This window comes from Dermochelys coriacea, chromosome 1 (genome assembly GCF_009764565.3).
Source record: "Dermochelys coriacea isolate rDerCor1 chromosome 1, rDerCor1.pri.v4, whole genome shotgun sequence".
NCBI lineage: Eukaryota > Metazoa > Chordata > Testudines > Dermochelyidae > Dermochelys > Dermochelys coriacea.
This window is the reverse complement of record NC_050068.2, coordinates 341,135,998-341,159,630: the sequence shown is the minus strand read 5'-3', so window position 1 is coordinate 341,159,630 and position 23,633 is coordinate 341,135,998. Positions and strand designations below refer to the sequence as shown.

General features: G+C 41.3%; 1 long non-coding RNA gene across 1 annotated transcript in view; it reads left to right on the top strand.

Annotated features, from left to right (window-relative positions):
* The first annotated feature begins 7,775 nt into the window (after positions 1 to 7,775).
* The window catches only part of LOC122456891, a 186,004-nt gene continuing 170,146 nt past the window's right edge, over positions 7,776 to 23,633 (top strand). Inside the window, exon 1 of the long non-coding RNA XR_006276050.1 lies at positions 7,776 to 7,925. This is a non-coding gene — a long non-coding RNA (uncharacterized LOC122456891). The remainder of the gene's footprint in view (positions 7,926 to 23,633) is intronic.

The following is a 23,633-nucleotide window of genomic DNA, read 5'->3' as shown; positions in this document are numbered from 1 at the left end:
TTCTTATACACTGCATCACATACCTACCATATCTGCTTCACCCACATGCCCATCCCAAACAAAGTCTCCCATCACCATTATATGTACAATGCAACCCACCTACCATAATCCCTGAATATGTCCTTATCCATTCACAATCACCATTAACATATCCATCCACTACCCCCTCACACACACTGACTAATTTCTTTAATCAGAAACACAGCCAGCCACCATCCCCTATCTCCAAGCATGTGTGAGCAATTGATGTTTTGTTTCTGTTGGTGAAGAAGATCTTATGAGTGATAAAAGTCCACAGGGATGCAAAATAAATATTGATATTTTTAGATTCTTTCCAGGCAATCTTGGAAGAAATCATCTTTTGATTTTGGACAAGTTATTTTATTTGTGTGTGTGTGTGTGTGAGAGAGAGAGAGAGAGAGAGAGAGAGAGAGAAAGAACTTTATTGTTAACAGCTTTTTCTCAGTGACAGTTTGTAGGATTGAGATGAAAGGTCATGTGGAAAAATTATGCAGTTCTTCACATGCATTTCATATTTGCATCTGAAGATCAGTCATGAGATGCCATGACCGAACAGACTTTCCAGGGATTTCTTAAGCCATTGGCTTCTGAAATATTTGTTTTAAATTTGAAATTTTTGATGAAGGTAACTAAAGTGTCAGGACATCTACAACACGATGATGTCACCTTAGCTTGAATGTACTGAGAGATCAGTAGAACTATTTGGAGAAATTGAGAAGTTGAAATAGAAAGCTACATATATCAGAAACATAGTAAGCTGCTGCTGACATAGTTTTTAAAGCAGTACTTCTGCTGAAAAGTGTGTCTGTCAACAAACAGTCAGCAATCAACCAGCAACAGTTTCTCCAAAGCTTAACGGACAACCTTAGATCTTGTTTTATTTACCACTGTAGCCTCATATTGCTTTGTCTTTCTTGGCAGGCATAATCAACAGAATGTCTCTGACTTCAATGAGTTGATCTGTCAGATACAGGTCTTAGATTGAAGTAAGTGGCCAATAGATACAGTGTGTTCTTGATACAAGAGAGAGAGGAAGCTGAAGAAATTATGTGAAAAGTCACATCTGAGTTTTGAACCAATTAAGGAAAGCTTTCATGACTATATTGACCATGAAGGCAAAGAAGCACCTGAGGATCTCAAACCTATAGTCTTTGCTATAGAAAAAATTCTTGTGATGTCAGCTGATTTAGAAAGAGGCTTCAGCACAATGAACAGTGTCTGCATCCCCTTACACAACAATCTCAGAGTATCTTGGCTTGCACTGTCCATGTCCATTAGCTTGCTTGGACCTCCTATGCATTCTTTCAACCCTGCTCCACTTATGAAGAAGTAGGTTGCAAGACATCATTCAGCAGATGACATGAAATTGCAGAAACAGATACCTGAAGAGGCAGATATGTAGAAAACCGATATAATCATATTTGGGATATATTTGTGTAGACAATGAAGAATGTGGTGGTTACTATTGTTCTTGTTGTTGAAATCATGAGTGTGATGGGTTGCCCCCCTTAGGATGCCACCTGATGTGCTGAGATACCACTGACCCTCTCTATTATGCCAGCCTGGGTATCCTTTGTAACCTGTCCTGCTGAGCCAAGCAATTCTATTTAGCCTCCTCCAGCACACACACAGGCAGGGCCACACCAAACTGCAAAACGAAACAGACACTGAGATCAGTTTTGTGAAGGTTCTGCTTAAGGGACTTGCCCCAGTACTCAGATGTCCCCCCCCTTGGGATGCAGACCCAAAGATATATTACGAAATCTACCTCCACCCTCAATGTGGAGAAAGGTATGCACAACCTTTTATGCTCCAGTTGTGAATTGTACAACTGGGGTTATATTATAAACAAGAAATAAGTTTATTAACTGCAAAAAATGAATTTTAAGTGAATATAAGAGACAACAGAACAAAGCAGATTACCGAGCAAATAAAATAAAATATGCAAGCTAAGCTCAATATACTTAAGAAACAGGTTACAAAATGTAATTTCTCACCCTAAATATTGTCACACGTAGATTACAGAAAGTCTTGAAAGGCAGCTATCCTGGCCTGCAGCTGGAGATTTCAGGTATTTCCACTCACAGACTGGACGCCCTCACAGTCTGGGTTCAACCCTTCTCCCCTCAGTTTAGTTCTTGCTTCCAGGTGTTTTTCAGTGTCTCTTTGGTTGGGGAGGCAGAGGAGAACTATGATGATGTCACTCCCCTGCTTATATAGCTCTTTTGTATGGTGGGAACCCTTTGTCTCCCAGTGGAAGAGCACTGGCATTCCAAGGGATGGGTCCAGTACCATGTGACTCCGACCCATGTCTTTGCAGGGCTGTGGCAACCATTACTCATAGCCTGTCTGGAGCCTCCAGGGGAAGACTAAGCTCTTTCACAGTCTCTGCTAATGGCCCTGTCTGATTTTTCCATTGTTGTACCTGAAGGGCTGGTTGGGTGACATCCAAAGTAACACATTTGAAATACAGATACATAGTTAATATTCCTAACTTCAGATACAGAAATGATACATTCATACAAATTGGATAATCACATTCAGTAAATCATAACCTTTCCAAAGATACCTTACATGAGCCATCTTGCATAAAGCATATCTCAGTTATGTCATATTCATATCATAAGCATATTTTTAATAAATAATACGGAGTGAAAAGTCACAGTGAGCTCCAGCATTTATTCTTTTAGTGCTCAAAACTGGGATAATGAAAGACTCAAGGAGTGCAATCTATTTAGCGCATCAAAGAGAATGTTAAGGGCCGATTCAGTATATAGGTACCTACATGAGAAACAGAAATCTATTAATAGCAGAGAAAGAGAGAGGTTGCTCCAGCCATTCTCTTTCCCTAGGCAAAACTTCAATGTGCCACCCCCAGTGGTGAACTGGAGCCAGTTCGCACTGGTTCGCATGAACCGGTTGTTAAATTTTTAAGCTGGTTTAGAACCGGTTGTTAAAGGGGTGGGCAAACATCCTGTCCGTCCTGCCTGAGCTCTCAGCTGGGGAGGCTCCTCTGTGAATTTTTACTCACCCAGTGGCACTCCGAGCCTTCAGCGGCGGGTCCTTCAGTGCCGCCGAAGACCCAGAGCAACTGAAGGAACCAGTTTTTCAGCTTCTGGCAGCTCATCACTGGCCACCCCCCTCATAAGTTTGTGGCTGAATAACAACCACCTCCATGCCACCACCAAACAGGTTTAGCAGCAGAAATGCTCGGTAAGTCATGAGTCCTAGGGGTCCACACAGCTCACAGGATGTGCTACCCATGGCGGGGCCTGGTTGACAGGACATTCCCAGTTGGACTGTATATCCTGTTTAAACCTGGGGAGGACCCAGGAAGTTTGTGTAACCAAGCAGAGACCCAGCTAGCTGCTGCTACCGCCCCTGCTTTCTGGTGGTGCCCCTAATCCTGACCTTGGCTTTACCTCCTGGCTCTGAAACCCACCTTCTGAGTGGGCCTCATCCTCTGCTTCTGACTTCTGGTTCCTGACCTGGTGTTTGTCTCCTGGCTCCAATACCCCATTTTTGAATACACCTTTGTTCCCACTTCTGAGTTCTGGTTCCTGACCCCAGATCAACAAATGACTCAGATTCCTGACTTCTGGCCCTGGCTCCAACCACTAGGCTGGCTGCCCACAACTTGGCCAGCCACCCATGACTTGGCCCTGATACAGAGGGACAGGAACCTGGGGTCTGCCACCTTCCACATTGGATCCCCAAGTCACCAGGCTACAGAGGCATTCTCTCTCTTTCCTTCTCACTGGCCTTCTGCCTGTTTAATTATTTAATATACAGTGGAGTAGCTTCAACAGGAGAGACGGAGGGAGTCCCATATCAGCATATCCCATATCTCCATCGTTAGAGTATACTCCTGAAAGGTGGGAGGCCCCCTATTCAAGTCCTTTCTTCCCCTCAAGTGAAGGGGGGAATTGAACCTCGTCTTCCCACAGCCTAGGTCAATGCTCTAACCAGTGGTCTAAAGTTGTAAGGTGGGCAGCTTCACCACCATCACATCTTCCTCCCCTTTCAGCTATCAGAGTAGCAGCCGTGTTAGTCTGTATTCGCAAAAAGAAAAGGAGTACTTGTGGCACCTTAGAGACTAACAAATTTATTAGAGCATAAGCTTTCGTGAGCTACAGCTCACTTCATCGGATGTTTGTGTGGAGTGAGGCAGGCACACCTAACTCATTCTCACCAAAAAAAAAAAAAAAACTTAGATGAAAAAAAGTTCCCTGATTCCAGAGGGAGGGGTTCCTGGCTGTGGATCATTAGTAGAGTTGCAGAACAAATTTACAGGTTTCAGAGTAGCAGCCGTGTTAGTCTGTATTCGCAAAAAGAAAAGGAGTACTTGTGGCACCTTAGAGACTAACAAATTTATTAGAGCATAAGCTTTCGATGAAGTGAGCTGTAGCTCACGAAAGCTTATGCTCTAATAAATTTGTTAGTCTCTAAGGTGCCACAAGTACTCCTTTTCTTAGAACAAATTTAGACAGCTATTTCCATCCAAGAGGTGCGGGTTATAACACACCCCTCTCAATGGCCTCTCCCTTTGACTACATAAGAATGGCCATATTGGGTCAGACCAAAGGTCCATCTAGCCCAGTATCCTGTCTTCCGACAGTGGCCAATGATAGGTGCCACAGAGGGAATGAACAGAACAGGTTATCATCAAGTGATCTATCCCCTGTCGCCCATTCCCAGCTTCTGGCAAACAGAGGCTAGGGATACCATCCCTGCCCATCATGGATAGTAGCTATTAATGGACCTATCCTCCATGAATTTATCTAGTTTTTTTTTTAACCCTGTGTTACACTTGCCTTCACAACATCCCCTGGCAAAGAGTTCCATAGGTTGACTGTGCGTTGTGTGAAGAAATACTTCCTTTTGTTTGTTTTAAACCTGCTGCCTATTAATTTCATTCGGTGAACCCTAGTCCTTGTGTTATGAGAAGGAGTAAACAACACTTCCTTATTTACTTTCTCCACACCAGTCAAGATTTTATAGACCTCAATCATATCTCCTGTTAGTTGTTTCTTTTCCAAGCTGAAAAGACCCAGTCTTATTAATCTCTCCTCATACGGAAGCCATTCCATACCCCTAATCATTTTTGTTGCCCTTTTCTGAACCTTTTCCAATTCTAATATATCTTTTTTTGAGATGGGGCGATCACATTTGCATGCAGTATTCAAGACATGGAGGTTCTATGGATTTATATAGATGTAATATAATATTTTCTGTCTTATTATCTATCCCCTTTTTAATAATTCCCAACATTCTGTTCCCTTTTTTGACTAGCTTAGGTGGCTCCCCAAGCTAGCACATGGCCTTTTGTGGATCACATTCTTACGTGCCTATCTCTTCCCTTTGTGAATCCGGCTGAGACAATCTGTGCCTGCCGACAGTGGGGGGGACAGAGTGAGGGCAGTCAGCTTCAGCAGTGTTTCTGAGCATGCTCAGTCCATGTAGCATGCCAAGCAGCAAATCTGGGGAGGAGGGAGGCATGTGACCCCACATCTCTCCCCCCTCACGTGACCTGTGGAATCCTGGCCTTTGTTGCTTTATAAAATATTTTATCAATGTGACATAGGAGCCTAAATCCTATTCAAACTGTTTGTTCTTTATGTCCGGAGAAACATAACACTATGGGATGTCCTGGCACGAAGTGTTCAGCCATGGTGGTCGGTCAGAACAGTTAGCAAGTGTCAATGGGCTTCTGTTTGTATCCTGGGCATGCAATAATAAAAAAGGGAAGCCTGAAACACACATCAAAGACAGGAAAATATATCTCATCTTGCCTGAGCCTCTATGGACTGGTCAACACTACAACTGACCAGGTCTCTCTGACATATCAGAGTGATGTATTCTGGGGCATTTTTAGCAGATCCAAAACAATTTGATTGGAATAACATTCAAGTCAAATCAGACTCTGTGTTTCTGCTGCTTTGACACTAAAATCTTAAGAGCATCCAGAACTGGTTCCATTTATAATAATTAGGGGCTAGCAATGTCATAAACTGTATCAGGTCCTGTAAGGTAAGTAAAGAAGGGAATGATTTTCCAATACTTGGTTTTAAAATGCAATTGTAACTTCGGATTATGCATTTGTTCTGTTGTTGATTGGGAACCTTAGATTTTTAACTTTGTGTTGTTGTTTTTCAGTCATTCACATCACTGTTCAGTGCAGATGAACAGGTCAGATCCTCAAGTGTAAACTGGAAAAAATCTATGAAAGGCTACATGAGCTGAGGATCTGGCCCATTATGTTTCGTCTCATGGCAGTATTTTATTTTCTCCATTTTTTTGTATTGTTAATCACCAATACTCTTTTTGTGTTTTTTTCCCTCTGTTTTCATTTATTTTAAAGGATTTCTTTCTCAAATTAAAAAAAAACTTAAGGTTTTATTTTACATTCTGATATTTCTTCTAGTTTGTCTCTGTACATGATTGGATTCCCCCATCCCCTCCCTGCTACCCCTGAGGAAGCAGATATTTACTCCTCATGTCATGATCCTACCACTCTTCAGTGAAATATGCTATTTGTAGGACATGAGTCGTGAAATACAAGAATAAAATGGGGTAGATGGAGAAGTGAATGCTTAGTGCTCCATCAAAGCACCTAACAAGTATTAGCTAATTCTACTTTTCAGTAGTTTTATGCAATTGGTTAAGTATACTCCCCTTCTGGAGATGTTAAGTTACTTGCACAAGGCCACAGAATTGGTCAGTGGCAGAGCTTGGTATAGAAGCCAGTAGTTCCCAACTCCTAGACCCATATATATTCTGATAATCTATACTACATCAAGAGAAGAGGGGAAGGACATGGAGGGGAAAAATCCTCTGCTAGCCCATATGTTTTTCGTTGGTACAAGCTAGTTGCATTTTATTCTTCCTGATCATGAAAACAGCCTCGCTGAATTCAGACAGTCTGATATGCAGAGGGTGTTCCAAAGATGAAACTATATAAGGTCACATTTTTTTAAAATCTATTCACTTGCAGCAGATCGTTGTCCCTCCTTCCCAGAGATAACTGGCTGATCCTCAGCATAGCACAAACCCTTTCTTACGTGCCAGGATGCCTGGCGGTATGAAAATGTGCTGTGCCACCACTGCCTTTTCATTTCTTTCTGCCCTTTCCCTGCTAAAATATGAATTGGGTTTACTGCTGTGCGGGGAGCAGCCTTCCAGCATCAGCAGAACAGAGATAGTGTGGAACTTGCAACATGAAAATGGCTAGACCTCCTACTGGCCATGCTTGCTTAACAACCCCTTGCAGTTAAGGCTTGATGCTTAACGTGCAAGTGACCTTGATTCCTGAAACGCTATCTTTTTGGTGGAGCAGTCTCCCCAGAAGCAGCCCAGATTTGATCCATGTGTGTTAAATGCCTAAAGACTCAACTATGGGTTTATTTTTAGCCCATTACTGTAATAAAGTTTTCTAAATGAAAGAGTTGAAAAAGTTTTTTTTGTATTTTTTTAATCTAGTAATGTATCTCCCTTGCCTGTATCTCTTTGTCACAGTGCTGCCAAAATGAGTCAGTCAAACACCTAATTTTTTATCAGTACTCAAATTCTCTGCATTGGGCTAGAGCCCAATCCTGCATCATGCTGAGCACCTCTTTCAAGGCACAGAGGACCCTTTCCTCTCTGGCTCAGTGGGAATGCAGTGCACTAAGCATTTAGCAAGACATGGTCCCTAGTGTTTCTGCAGCCACACAAGTTTCCTCCCTGTTGTGCACCTGATGTGTGACTGACTCAAACTGACATGCAACTTCCACTATATTAAAAAATAGTGAATAAACTCTTAGGAAGGTAGCTTCTCAGACTGCAGATAGAAAACTGGGCAGAACAGAGCTTTAAGCTCTTCTGATACAGTAAATCACTGTTTGCAAAACACCTAATTTTAAGAGGTAAGACCTAAGTACCATATTCTTTTTGAGGGGGGTTGTGTGAGGCCACAGTAATATAGTTTAGGTGGCTCTTAGATCAGTCAGCCTGTTTTGTAAAGTTCAAGATGTTCTTGCTGTGTCTATTGCTGAAAGTGACTGTGGTTTTTTTTCTAATACATAACTAATCTACCACTCTTCTGTGATTGTTAGCATGCAAATATGAATGGATGTGAATGTTCCATTCTGTCTTAGGTCTTCACTGTTGTATTTTACACTTTAGAATGTGTTGTATTTCACTTCCTGGAGTGGTCTAAAGTTGTTTCTCTGCCTCTATTCTTATGTATGGCTATCATCTAGGATTAACAAACTGCCATGTGGAACATGGATGTGTATATAAAACCACGTTGGTTAACTAGTAGCCAATCATAGGGCTCAAGTGTGTGTGTGTTTGTGTGTTTTGTTTTAAAATTTATCTATTTTGTTTCAGCTCTAATGAATTTGTTAGTCTCTAAGGTGCCACAAGTACTCCTTTTCTATTTTGTTTGCTAACTCTCTCGATTTTGACAGTGGAATTCTCAATTTGTACAGCCACAAAGCTTGCATTTGAAATGCATTGTTGCAAATTGCCAATTTCTGTGTGTGTTGGGGTGGAGGAACTAATTCAATTGTAGTTAAAAATATATGGATGTGGAAATGTTTAGCTTCTCTTGGGGGAATTATGTCATAGAATCATAGAATATCAGGGTTGGAAGGGACCTCAGGAGCTCATCTAGTCCAACCCCCTGCTCAAAGCAGGACCAATCCCCAATTTTTGCCCCAGATCCCTAAATGGCCCCCACAAGGATTGAACTCACAACCCTGGGTTTAACAGGCCAATGCTCAAACCACTGAGCTATCCCTCAGATAAAATTACCTTTACGATAACTAAAATCTTGAAAAATTGTCCTCCATTTGAAATTTATAGTGCATTAAATGATTTTTTACATTCTTTCTTAATTGTTGAATATAAATGATAATAATTTGTATACCTATGCATTAGATTATTAAGGCCTTCCCAAAGTCAGTGGAAAGTCTCCCATTGACTTTAATGTGCTTTGGAACATGCCCTTTGTGTTTCAGTAATTTTTATCGCCCACAAGCCATAGTTTTTATTTTTTTTATCCTGATTCACTGTTTAAAGCACACCTATTATAACCCTGGATCCTCTAACTCCAGGGAGTAAGGATTACTTACAAATTAGAGATGCAGGGACAGGCCCTAAGTATAAATGCACCTTTTTTTTCCAGTGAACAAATGTCTCTATGAATATCTTACTCTTAACATTTTTAATGCAATGTGATTTTTCAGGGACAGAGGTAAATGTTTTCTGTTCATGATTGTGATAAATAAGTGACTGGGAGGGGAAGGTTGGGAAACAGTTAATTGATTCATGCAGTGATGAATTACTTCTACTGACAAAAAGCATGTAGCAGTAGTCTTCTGACAAAGGTCCCCTTACTGCAGCTGGCCTGGTCAAAAACCCACCCGTGTGGATCCAGTTGTAGGATACTGGCATTTACTTCCCTGTTTTGGATGACATGGCCAGAAATTTTAACTCCGCAGCTCCCATAGGGGCCATATTTTCAAAACAACTCCACATACTGTGTGCTGAGATCTCTGGAAATCTGGCTGAGAGTGACACAATTGGATCTATGCACTTCTGAAAATTTGATGCATTGATACCGACATGCCCTGTCTCTACACAACCAGCAAAATACAATTAAGAAAACCATGTGTGGGGATGGTGTCCCTAGCCTCCGTTTACCTATTCTGTTCATTTCCTCTGGGGCACCTGGCATTGGCCACTGTCGGAAGACAGGATACTGGGCTAGATGGTCTGATCCAGTATGGCCGTTCTTATGTTCTTATGATATTGTATTAAAAATGCTTAATGTTTGCTTTATTTAGAAGCAATAATGTTCAACCTCATTTATCTGAATCTCTTGTTATCTGCAAGTCCCTCTGATCCGAAACAGGCCATGTCCTCTATGTCTATTAATTACACTGCAAATTCCCTTGATCATGCTGAGTTGCAATTTATTCAATGTCCCCACCACAACATTGAGGTAATTGATATTCTGCCATGTTCACTGAGGGTTGTTTTATTTTGGGGGGTAAGGGAAATCAAACCCCAAATTTCTGTATAAAGTTTAAATCAAGGAAATACTGTTGATATTTTTTATATATATAACATTGGGCGAAATACTCAGCTGTGTGCAAATTGGCCTATCTGCATTGATGAAGCTTGGCTGATTTATATCAGCTGAAGATCTGGTCACAAACTGAACAAACTGAGGACTTATACCGTGCCCTATTAACATTAAACATAAAATGATACTCTCTACCATAGTTTTAATAGGAAGAGACAGCTGCCAAAATTCCAGAGGTGCTGTACAAGTAAATCTAGGAATAATAATTAATAGATCTGGTTGAAACACAATTAAGTATTTTGCATGATTTTTTCTAAATTATTTAACAATTTTATGCTGTTTCCCCCTCCCTCCAGTTTTTAACTAAAATCTGAAATTTGGGTGGGTATTTTTCCCCTTCTTTCTCTTTCCTTTCATGTAGCCCTTTCCTTTTTTCATTTTTGCCTCTGAGAAAGGGGGAAACAAAATAATTTCATTTTTAACAGAAAATTTTAACAGAAAAAGAAATCCTCCCACAAATTTTTATTTAGCTAAAAAAAGCCATTTTTCATTGGCATCGTTTTCATTAAAAAGTTTTCAACCAGTTCTAATAATTATTGAATTGAATAATAACCTTATGCCTGAGAGGTACTGATCCTGCATGACTATCAAACCTCTTTGAGAATGAGTGTGAACATACCCTTAAATGAACATAACTGGCAGGACAGGTTAATCACAAGCCCCTAGCTAAGATAAAAGGGGTTGTGAACCCACATAGGAGTTTTGGACTAAATGGGCAGAAGGCTTTTGCAGCATATTGTTATGGGTAAGGTGTGTGTGTGTGTGTGTGTGTGTGTGTGAGGGAAGGGGAAATACAAACCAGAGGCAAAAAGCAAGACAGCCAAGGAGCAGTCTGGGAGTATGGGGTGTCACCCTGGGAAAAGCTAGAGAGACGTCTGCTGTCTGGTGCTAGCTAAAGAGGCTTAGGCAGTAAGTTAAGAAACTGCTCCTTTTATTTTTGGATGATTCTTTGTTCAGAGAAGTAGGACTTTGTACGTTCCTTGTAAATAAACAAAACTACATCACATTAAAATACCAACAGAAACAACCTATAAGGCCACAAACTTTGACTAGCTGCTGAGGTCAAAAAGGAATAACACTAGCAAACAGTTTACTGATAATTGTTAAGGTGTATAAACCCCACACAGGCAGAAAAGGGTTAACAAGAGCCTAAGAATACAATTAATGCCCCTCAGGGGACCTGGAGATAATTCAGCTATCAGGTTCAGCTGGGAAAGGAGTTATGTTTTCCTTAAAGGGCTGGGAAGGAGACCCAGGGAAAAAGTAGTTTTGAGTTTCTTCTCTGTGGGGAAAGGAACCACAGCTAGTAAGTAGGAAGGAGCTGGCACCGAAGGGAGAAGGTAGCAGAGGTGAAGGACGCTCCTAAAGTATGCATGGGAGAAGAAGGATTCCAGGAAAGAATCCCAGAGGGTCTATGGATTGGAAAGAGCTGGGCTGCCAGGAAGAAATGTCCTGAAAGGCAGTGATCTACACAAGAACGACCATACTGAGTCAGAACAAAGGTCCATCTAGCCCAGTATCCTGTCTTCCGACAGTGGCAATGTCGGTGCCCCAGAGGGAATGAACAGAACAGAACAGGTAATAATCAAGTGATCCATGTCCTATTGCCCATTCCCAGCTTCTGGCAAACTGAGGCTAGGGACACCATCCCTGCCCATGCTGGCTAATAGCCATTGATGGTCATGAATTTATCCTCCATGAATTTATCTAGTTCTTTTTTTGAACCCTTTTATAGTCTTGGCCTTCACAACATCCTCTGTCAAAGAGCTCCACAGGTTGACTGTGTGTTGTGAGAAGAAATACTTCCTTTTGTTTGTTTTAAACCTGCTGCCTATTGATTTCATTTGGTGACCCCTAGTTCTTCTGTTATGAGAAGGAGTAAATAACATTTCCATATTTACTTCCTCCATACCAGTCATGATTTTATAGACCTCAATCATATCTCCCCTTAGTCATCTCTTTTTCAAGATGAAACGTCCCAATCTTATTAATCTCTCTTCATACAGAAGCCGTTCCATAACCCTCATCATTTTTGTTGCCCTTTTCTGAACCTTTCCCAATTCCAATATATATTTTTTGAGATGGGGTGACCACATCTGCAAGCAGTATTCAAGATGTGGGCGTATCATGGATTTATATAGAGGCAATAAGATATTTTCTGTCTTATTATCTGTCTCTTTCTTAATAATCCCCAACATTCTGTTCACTTTTTTGACTGCAGCTGCATATTGAGTGGATGTTTTCATAGAACTATCCAGAATGATTCCAAGATCTCTTTCTTGAGTGGTAACAGCTAATGTAGACCCCATCATTTTATATGTATAGTTGGGATTATGTTTTCCAATGTATAAGAGTGGGGAAAAACTCTTCAGAGACCAGGAAGGGGGCGGAGAGACTATCAAGGGTTGAGCCCAGGAAGGGTGGAAGAACTGATGGTCCTCTGTGTTTTGCACCTCCAGGGGTACCCAAAGTCCAGACTCATGATTTCAGTGTAACCTGGCTGTAGACTTTGTCACCACACCAGAGAAACTCCAAGGAGAAGAGTGAGGTGGAATGCCTATAATAATGGGATTTTACCACAAGAGGATTCTTTGGAGGGTGAGGCCTGTCATGACAATATCACAATACTTTCTTTGGGAATCATTCATTTTCATGGAGTATTTGATACAGTTGATTAAACGTATCCCTTTTAATAGAGTTTAAGGCCAGAAAGGGCCATTAGATCATCTAGATCAGTGGTGGGCAACCTACAGCCCGCAGGCCACACATGGTCCGTCAGGGTAATCCGCTGGCGGGCCGCGAGACAGTTTATTTACATTGACCATCCGCAGGCATGGCTGCCTGCAGCTCCCAGTGGCCGCGGTTCACTGTTCCCGGCCAACGGCAGCTGCGGGAAGTGACACAGGCTGTCTCGCTGCTCACCAGCGGATTAGCCTGACAGGCTGCGTATGGGCCGCAGATTGCCCACCACAGATCTAGAGTCTAGACTGATCTCAAGTATATCAAAGTCCACATTAAATTTCACCCAGTTACCCCTGTATTGAACCCAGTAACTTGTGTTTGAGGAAAGTATATTTTTTTCCAGAAAGAATCCAGCCTTGATTTGAAGATTTCAGGAGATGGAGAATCCACCATTTCCCTTGGTATTTTTATTCCATATTGCACTTGCCTGTCAGTCCCTCTTTCTCTTTGACTTTCTTTCTCTCTTCTCGAAAAGACCCACTGTTCATCTTGATTCCTACAAACACAGAACTTGATCATTGAGAGGGAGCCATGCAGCTGGACCATGCACCTCATTGATTTTAAGGGGCCTCAGCGTAGGTATAGGGGTCTGCCCGAGTAGTTCCCTTTGCAGGACCGGGACTGCAGTTTGAGAGCTGTTAGGGTGTGTGTGTGTGAGAGAGAATCAAAACAGTAGAAGCACTGGTGTGTGGTTTTTCTCTTTACCGTGAGGTGCTGCCAGCATTGCCCTATCTGCATAACTGTCAGAGCCCCAAAGATGCTAATGTGTTTCCCTTCTCTTGGTTGCATTCCATCTGTTTTAAAGGATTCAGGTTGCTGTGAAGATAAATTCAAGTTTGTTCTTTTCCCTCCTCTGCCTCTCTGCCCCACCTTAAATATTTTAGTAAGTGTGTCTAGTTTCTTCATCATTTTCCTGCTCACTTGCCAAAACGATGAACATAGGAGAATCCAGCTAGCTTTAGAAGGAAAACTGACACCCCTTAGGAGTTCCATCTGTCTGACTGTAGCAGGCGCTTTCTCAAGTACAGTAACTGTTGTTACCAAGTCAGCTGGCGGATGTGTTGATACTTTAGTCTACAGTTTTGTTGGTTGGTTGGTTTTTGGTTTTCAGCCAGATTCGATATGACTAAAAACAATGGGGCCCGCTGAGGGGTAACCCTTACTCACCCTGAGTTATACCTATCTGACTCTACACTTTTATGTATATCTACATTACTGCCCCTTAGCAACTTTTTAAATAAGAAGAAATATTTGTGGAATTAGTAAGTAAGAGCTAACTTGTTTAGAGATAGGTGGAGAAGGTAGTAGAGCCCATGTTGACCTGTCAATCAGTCTGCCTCTCCCCCCTCCAAATAGACCAGAGGTTACAAGTATAAACAAACTCAGGACCCAATCCTGTTTCTCTTAAATGAGGGACAAAAGCCGCACTGGCTTGACTGATATTGACTCCCATTGACTTCAATGGACTTCGGATCAACCCGTTAATATCTAATGGGATGAGAAGTTTGGGGCGTGGGAGAAGGCTCATGGCTGTGGCAGGGGCTTGGGGTGCAGGGCGGGCTCTGGCTGGGAGTATGGACTCTGGGGTGGGGCCGGGATGAGGGGTTTGGAGTGCAGGAGGGGGCTCTGGGCTGGGTCCCATTGTTAGGGCGGGTCCGGGAGGGAGTTTGGGTGTGGGAGGGGACTCCAGGTTGGGGTTAGCTACTGCCTAACCCTGTAGGCACCTACATTCCCCAGGCACCAGCGTTTCTGCCCGTGGGCGTGCACAAAGCCACTTACATTCTGATGCTGCCATTGCCAAGCTGCTTGGCGCCTAGTTTAGACCTAAGTCCCAGTGGGATTCTCAAATAGGTGTTCCTCCCTATCTCACCTGTGCGACCCAATCCAGTATGTGTGCCCCCCACAAAATATGGTGCCCGCCTTGTACCCAATAGCGCTGTGGTTGGGGCACTCACCTCGGAGATGAGAGCTGGATTTAAGTCCCTGCTCTAAACCAGGCTGGGGGATGGGGGGGGCGTTGTTTGGTTAGTTCCCTCCTTCCCCTCCTTGCCCCCCAAAGAAAGACTGACCTGGTCGGGGCACTTAACTTCACGAGTGGGTTTATGGCTGTAAATACTGAGCAGCGTTAGGAGCCTAAGTCCTTTCCAGCCTCTCTCTTCAGCATTTCCTATTGGCTAGCATGGGTAGCTCTCCACTTCTGTGAATTAGGAGCATCACTCAGGGGTTTGAATTCCATTAGGTGGCAGGTTGAGCTAGGTGTTGCAACTATCACAGGTTAAGTTCCCGATGTGAGTCTAACCCTTAGTCTTTCTGTGCCCAGTAAAATGGGGTAACAGAACTGGTTGGGATTTTTTTTTTTACTAAACATTTTTTTCACCAAAAATGCCAATTTATCAAAACTAAAACATTGAGAAACCGAGTCCATTCCAACGAATCTCCTGACTCAAAATATGGTTTGGAAAATAAAGTTTTGAAATTGTCAAAACATCCTCTTTCAACATTTTTAAAAGTTTCTTTTTTTTGAGTCAAAACAACTTTTCATTTTGAAATCTTTAATAAATTTGTACAACAAAAGGTGAAAGAGCAAAATCAAAATGGAACGTTTTGAAATTATCAAAACACAAAGTTTTGATTGATCTGAACAAACTTTTATTTTTGACTTTTTTGGCCCGATTCGGGATGGAAATGCTTCTAAAAAATCTTTGTGGGAGAGGAAACCTATTTTCCTCCCAGCCCTAGATAATATTACTTCCCTACCTCACAGGGGTGTTGTCAAGGTAAATACATTAAAGACTGCAAAATGCCCAGATATTACAGTCATAGGGGTCAGATAAATTCTGTGCAGAGCAGTGTGCCCTCAGTTTCCACTGTGCATGTTCAAAACCTTGCAGGACTTGGGCCCTTAGTTTTTAAGGGCTTTACAGCAAGGACACATCTGCTGCTCACATTGATAGTGCTTAATAAATAAGAATAATGAGACATTCCCTTAGCCATGGGAATTGAGTCTCAGGCCTGCCCATTCCAGAGGAAAGAGATTTTATGAAATCCACTGGGGATTGCACTATTGCTATTGATTTTTTTTATGTGGAAGGTGCTCAGATCGTATGGTGATTTTGGCAGTATAATCCCTAAAACATTATTCAAATCCCAATTTCCCAAATAATCATACAGAATATTATCAATATACCCATTTAATTACAGTCTTGTACATCCCTGTTAATGAAGGCATTCAAAAGCTGCTCAGTTCTGTACAGGTGAGCATACAAACATTTAGAGATTTCAAACCTTATCTATGTCTTCAAACCTTTTGAGGACCTCATCCAGCAGGTTCTACCATCTCCATAAATTCATTAACTTCTGTCATGTAGCAATGGTGAAGGACAGTAGCAAGTTATTGTCTACAAACACCAAAACAAGGGTCTTTATTAGAATAAAGGAAATAGTCTTTTTCCCTAAAGCTAAATTAGTTCTCTGCTCCACTCCACTCTGATCGTCTACCTGCCCAAGCTGCTTTCCTGCCACACATTAAAAGAAACAGTTTACATATCATCATCTCTTCCCCTAATATTTCTATCTTCTTTTTGTGGGTGTAGCTGAAGATAGGAGAGATGAACTTATCCAAATAAATCTGGACCTGAGCAAAGATTTGGAAATAAGTGAAACTATAGGCTGATTCTTATTTGGGCTGTTCCGTTTTACCTATCCTTATGGATGAATTCTACAGAATGCACCAGCTATGAAACTGGGAGCGCTCTACAGGAACCTAAAAACCTATAGAGCCGCTGAAGTCAATAGAGTTAGGCCAATTTAGTCAACAGAATTTAACAGAGAATAATATTTCTGCTATATAAGTTGCAGTTTTAAGTTAGTAAATTATTTTTAAAATTCTATAGAAAGGTTAGCATTCTCTATTCAGTTCCATAGGCTTCTTTTTTCCCATAAGGATACCCATGGTTCATAGATTAAAGCCAGAAGGGACTATTCTGAAGCTGATCTGTACAATGCATTCTGTAGAATTTCACCTAGTGATTCCTGCATCAATCCCATAACTTCTGATTGAGCTAAAGCATATCTTTTAGAAAGATACCTTTTTACATCATGCTTCCATAGCTATTCAAGCAGATTAGCGGGCCACACTTTCCATTTATGGGTGTCTCTTCAGTGTCTTGGTGAACCCTCATTTCTGAAGCCCAAAGCACCACATATTACCAGTCCTTAATACACCTATCTCAATTACTCAGTAGTTTGTCATCCCACTCTCACTCTTTCAGACTGTGTAAATTCTTTAGGTTTATTCATCAAAACTGCATTAAAGGTTTGCCACAGAAAGCAGTGATAGTACATGAAGGTCAAGGAGAATATGCAGTAAGTGATAACAGGAGAAGGTGTATTATAGAGTAAGTGTAACACAAGCAGTGGCTGAAAGGCTCCTGAAAACTCTATTTGATAGGAAAGATCCTTTAATCTTATTGCATTGTGTCTTATGCATTTCAGTTGGATGCCATCTGGTTCTATAACTCAAATAAATGTAAAACAGAGTACACTTGAAAAATCACAGGAAAGGAAGTCTTACTTGTTATTAGCATTGCTTTGCCATTTTATTATGACTTGCTATGGTTTCAGACAAGTAATAAAGGGAAATAATTCAAGCAACATTTTTTCACCTGGAAGAAAATCATAATTGGAATTTACATTTCTTCCCCATAAGACACTGTACAGCAATTTTTGCTTCCTAGTAGCTTGATATGTTCAGCCTTGTTCTCAGTTTGGATATGATTAACCCTCTTGTGTATGTATGTTTGTTTTTCATGTGGTAGCCTTCCTTTCATAATGAACCATAAATCTGGTGCAGAAGGGACTATTAATACACTTTTGGAGCATCAAGGGACACTTCTATTAGAAAGGTTTCTTCCCACAAAAACGAAACTATTCACTTTTAGGGTGGGGGGGAAAGCTGAGTTAAAACTTTGTAGGCAAGATGCCAACTGAACTCTTGACAATGATGAGGCAGCTGGCAACCGTTTAACAAGCTAATCCTAATTATCTCACTGTTGCCTTGTATTCCCCCATCTTTCTGTCTCTATCCACCTGTTGTCTCTCACCATGTACTTAGATTGCAAGCTTTTGGGGAGTGTGTACAATGTCTAAAGTAGAGTCCCTGTCCCAAAAAAACTTGCAGGGTTAGTATATGATGAGAGACCACTGGAACTTTGATCTGATTAAGTCTCTAGACATTACTGCTGTATAAATTATATGCATCTATTTACATATGACTCAGAACAAAGCCAAATTTGCATTAAATAATCTTACATTTTGACAGATTGAATTCTGCTAAATGGCACCAAATCTGTCTGTTTTACTAGGTACTTGGCCACTGTCACTGTAATATAAACATCACCAAATATATCCATCCAACAACCACATGTGGAAGGAAATTATTAGTCTTATTTCACAGATGGAGAACTGAGGCACAGAGTAATTAAATTGCTTGCCAAAGTTAGAGCGGTCAGTGACAGAACTGGAAATTAAAGCCATAACTCTTAAGTCTCAGTACAATGCCTTCACCACAAGAACTGATTGTGTACTTGTGGTTGTATCTAGTGGCTGGAGGCCTGAAACGATATCCTTACTTATGATTATGATTACTATAATTAACTGAAGTTCTCCTTCACTTCCAGTGAAGTGGCCACTTTGGAGCTGAAGATACTCTTAGACCTTGTTGTCACTAGTGCATGGCCCAGCTAGCACCCAGTGTTTATGTATGAAGCAATAGGTTTATACCGATCAATATCAGACCATTATAGTGACCTCCAGATGCTCTCAGAGTATGTATGGAATTCTTCAGATAAGAGGTTCTTGAGGAATTATGGTTCACGTTCTCCATATCATTAGATATTAACGGGTTGATCCAAAGTCCATTGAAGTCAATGGGAGTCTGTTCTTTGACATCACTGGGATTTGGATCAAGTGCTAAGCACACTGGGCTTCAACCTAAGCCCCCTTTACATTGGTGTTACTCAAGTGAACCAAATTCTATTTTCATTTACTCCAGTATAAATCCAAAGTATCTCAGTTGATTTATAGTGGATCAAATTCTGTATTTCTACCAGACCAAATTAGTAGAATGTAGCCCATTGACTTTCTTGGAGTTAATCCTCCAAGCCCACCATATTTTTCCAAATCTTGCTTTTGGTTGGCCAGAGAAGAGGAAATTTACTTAATACCCAAGTGCTACATGCTGTGTTGGTGCACCTCCAGGGCATTATTTAAGATTATTTTTAGTCACTCATAATAATTTTGCTTTTTCCCCTATTATGATATATCACATTTCAAATTCTCAACCCTGAATTTAGTTTATTTGCATGCACTTGCTCTTCCTGCTGGGCCACCTGGGTTTGAGACTGCCATCTGTGTAGTGTGGATTAGGTCCCTTTTCAGAGACTACCTGTCTTTCAACCAAACACCCCATTTTTCTAGGCTTGCTATTATCAGCTATGTAGGTAAGAGTCTTGGTTGCAGCAGCAGAGTTGAGACAAAAGTGGCAAGGCAATTTTGCTTAAGTCATAACTGCCAAAAGTTTTAGAGCATTGACTACCTGAGTGGGAGGGATTTCTAATAGTATGGGGTTTTTAATTTAACACTCAAAGGCCTAACAAAATTCAAGAGTTGGAAGCTGAAGCTAGACAAATCCAACTAGAAATAAGGTTCAAACTTTTAATAGTGAGGACAATTAACCATGGGAACAATTTACCCAGAGTGGATTCCCCATCATTTGAGGACTTTAAATCAAAACTAGTTATCTTTCTGATAAATATGCTCTAGGTCAACCAAAAAATTCTGTGCTGTGTAGCAGGTCAGAGTAAGTGATCAAAATGGCCCTTTCTGGGCATAAAATGTGACTCTATACCGGATCTTGATTTGATATATCAAAGAATAAAATTCACATTTTAGAGAAATGGGTGGCACAATAGTGAAATCTAGTCTCAGTACAAAATGACTATTATATTTTTTTAAACATGTGAAACCTAAACCATGGTGTGACACTGCCATGGGCTACCCAGAGCTCTGAGGCACCTCAACACCACCTGCCCTTTGCTTGAGGAAATCATTTTTATGCCTACCAGGGGTCAGCTCCCCAACTCCACTGGCCATAGGCAACACAAGTGCTCCCCTCTTGGCCTACATATGTTCAGCCACCCTTTTGCAGGTTTGTGATAGATAAACTCCAATCCAAAGTCTCCAGGTATCCCCATAGAGTGCCCAGCCCCTGATCCACCAGACAATCACAGAGTTCCAAGGTCCTTTTATCCCAAAGTAACACTACATCTCAGGTTACCATCTCCACTGTGGACCTCAGGTCCACTTAACACAGAGCACCTAGATTTGTTTATAGTAGGGCTGTCAATCGATTAAAAAAATTTATTGCGATTAATCATGATATTAAACAATAATATAATACAATTTATTTAAATAGTTTTGGATGTTTTCTACATTTTCAAATATATTGATTTCAATTACAACATAAAAAGAAAAGGATTACTGTGTCACTTACTTTATATTTATTTTATTACAAATATTTGCACTGTAAAAAGCAAAAGAAATAGTATTTTTCAATTCACCTAATACAAGTACTGTAGTGCAATCTCTTTACCATGAAAGTTGAACTTACAAATGTAGAATTATGTACAAAAAACCTGTATTAAAAATAAAAATGTAAAACTTTAGAGCCTCCAAGTCCACTCAGTCCTACTTCTTGAGCAGCCAATCACTCAGACAAACAAGTTTGGTTACAATTTGCAGGAGATAATGCTTCCCACTTCTTGTTTACAATGTCACCTGAAAATGAGAACAGTCATTCACCTGGCACTGTTGTAGTCAGCGTTGCAAATATTTACGTGTCAGATGCACTAAAGATTCATATGTCTCTTCATGCTTCAACCACCATTCCAGAGGACATGCGTCCATTTTGACGCAGTGCAGACCAATGCATGTTCATTTTCATCATATGAGTCACATGCTAACTGCAGAATGTTGATTTTCTTTTTTGGTGGTTCAGGTTCTGTAGTTTCTGCATCAGATGTTGCTCTTTTAAGATTTCAAAGAATCATAGAATATCAGGGTTGGAAGGGACCTCAGGAGGTCATCTGGTCCAACCTCCTGCTCAAGGCAGGACCTAATCCCAAAATAAATCATCCCAGACAGGGGTTTGTCAAGCCTGACCTTAAAAAATTCTAAGGAAGGAGATTCCACCACCTTCCTAGATAACCCATTCCAGTGCTTTCACCCTCCTAGTGAAAATTTTTTTCTAATATACAACCTAAATTTCCCCCACTACAACTTGAGACCATTACTCCTTGTTCTATCATCTGGTACCACTGACAACAGTCTAGATTCATCCTCTTTGGAACCCCCTTTCAGGTACTTGAAAGGAGCTATCAAATCCCTCCCCCCCATTCTTCTCTTCTGCAGACTAAATAATCCCAGTTCTCTCAGCCTCTCCTCATAAATCATGTGCTCCTGTCCCCTAATCATTTTTGTTGCCCTCCACTGGACTGTTTCCAGTTTTTCCACATCCTTCTTGTAGTGTGGGGCCCAAAACCGGTCACAGTACTCCAGATGAGGCCTCACTAATGCCGAATAGAGGGAAATGATCACGTCCCTCGATCTGCTGGCAATGCTCCTACTTATACAGCCCAAAATGCCGTTAGCCTTCATGGCAACAATGGCACACTGTTGATTCATATCCAGCTTCTCCTCCACTGTTACTTCTAGGTCCTTTTCTGCAGAACTGCTGCCTAGTCACTCAGTCCCTAGTCTGTAGCAGTGCATGGGATTCTTCCTTCCTAAGTGCAGGACTCTGCACTTGTCCTTGTTGAACCTCATCAGATTTCTTTTGGCCCAATCCTCTAATTTGTCTATGTCCCTCTGTATCCTATCCCTACCCTCCAGAATATCTACCCTCCTCCCAGTTTAGTGTCATCTGCAGACTTGCTGAGGGTGCAATCTATGACAGCCTCCAGATCATTAATAGAGATATTGAACAAAACCGGCCCCAGGACCGACCCTTGGGGCACTCCACTTGATACCAGCTGCCAACTAGACATGGAGCCATTGATCACTACCTGTTGAGCCCGACAATCAAGCCAGCTTTCTATCCAGCTTATAGTCCATTCATCCAGCCCATATGTCTTTAACTTGCTGGCAAGAATACTGTCGGAGACCGTATCAAAAGCTTTGCTAAAGTCAAGGAATAACACATCTACTGCTTTCCCCTCATCCACAGAGCCAGTTATCTCATCATAGAAGGCAATTAGATTTGTCAGGCATGACTTGCCCTTGGTTAATCCATGCTGGCTGTTCCTGATCACTTTCCTCTCCTTAAGTGCTTCAGAATTGATTCCTTAAGGACCTGCTCCATGATTTTTCCAGGGACTAAGGTGAGACCTGTAGTTCCCCGGATCATCCTCCTTCCCCTTTTTAAAGATGGGCACTACATTAGCCTTTTTCCAGTCATCCGGGACCTCGCCCGATCGCCATGAGTTTTCAAAAATAATGGCCAATGGCTCTGCAATCACATCCGCCAACTCCTTTAGCACCCTCAAGAGCAGTGCATCCAGCCACAATCTCTTCATTAGCTTTTGACTCAGTATGCAAATAGACTTCCATGGCAAGACACACCGTCCACAATGGTCAGCCAGGGAGATAAGTATGTCCTACCTCCTGTCTGGTATTCTCCCATCTTAAGGTACATCACCTCTGGGTGACTTACCTTAACTTCAAGGCTTTTAGAACATAATTTCAGATCACTCAGTTTCAGCAAAATTGAAATGTTTTGATTTAGACTTTTAAGACACGAATATTATAATATAATACAAAAAATCAACACCGTAGTTTCAAAATGAAAAATATAAACTTTTAGTTCTGAAAATGTTGGAATGGGCTATATCTATATTATTGGAACTCTTTTCCCCCAAAATTAAATTTTGGCAAAATCCACAAGATTTCATGACATGTTTTGACTTCAACAGAACTGCATTTTTCAATGAAAAATGGTTTTGTCAAAGTTTTCCAAACAAGCACTAATACTAAGTGGTTTTTATGGGGCAAATACTTTCAAGGCATGAACCTTTAGACGATGGCAGAAAATTTGAGAGACTTCTTGAATGAGTCTGGGTTTGAACCAACTGTTCCATTATACTTAATCCTGTTCCCTTTTCCACAGAAGTGGGCAATGCTTGTTAAGTTCCATTTTTAACAAATGCAGATAACAAGTGCAAGTACAGCAGTGTGTTCTGTATAAAATGTACATTTGAGCTTTTCAGAGGAAAGCTTTAATGCTGTGTCTGAAGTCATTTTATTTCAATAGAGTGCTCGTTAAAAGCTGTAAATCCTTGTTGTGTTGCTGAGCTGTCAGTTAAATTGAAATGTGTAATCCCATTCCTATGTTTGCCTTGTTTGAGCTAATGATGATCCCTTCAGGCACAGTCCTGTAAGGCATTGAGTGCTCCTCAGCTACCATTGACTATACAGAGGACCAGATCCCAACCCATTCTGCAAGCCTGTGAAGGGGAATAAAAGTCTGAGATGCCCACTTGCTCCCCTGTAGTGACTACCAACATTGTGGATACTAGCAGTGGGAGAATGTGACCCAGGAACCTCTTAGTGCCAACTGGCCAGGAGCATAGAAGGGGTGCATAAGGATTACAGGGATCTCCTGGGTGTAGTGTGTACATTCCAG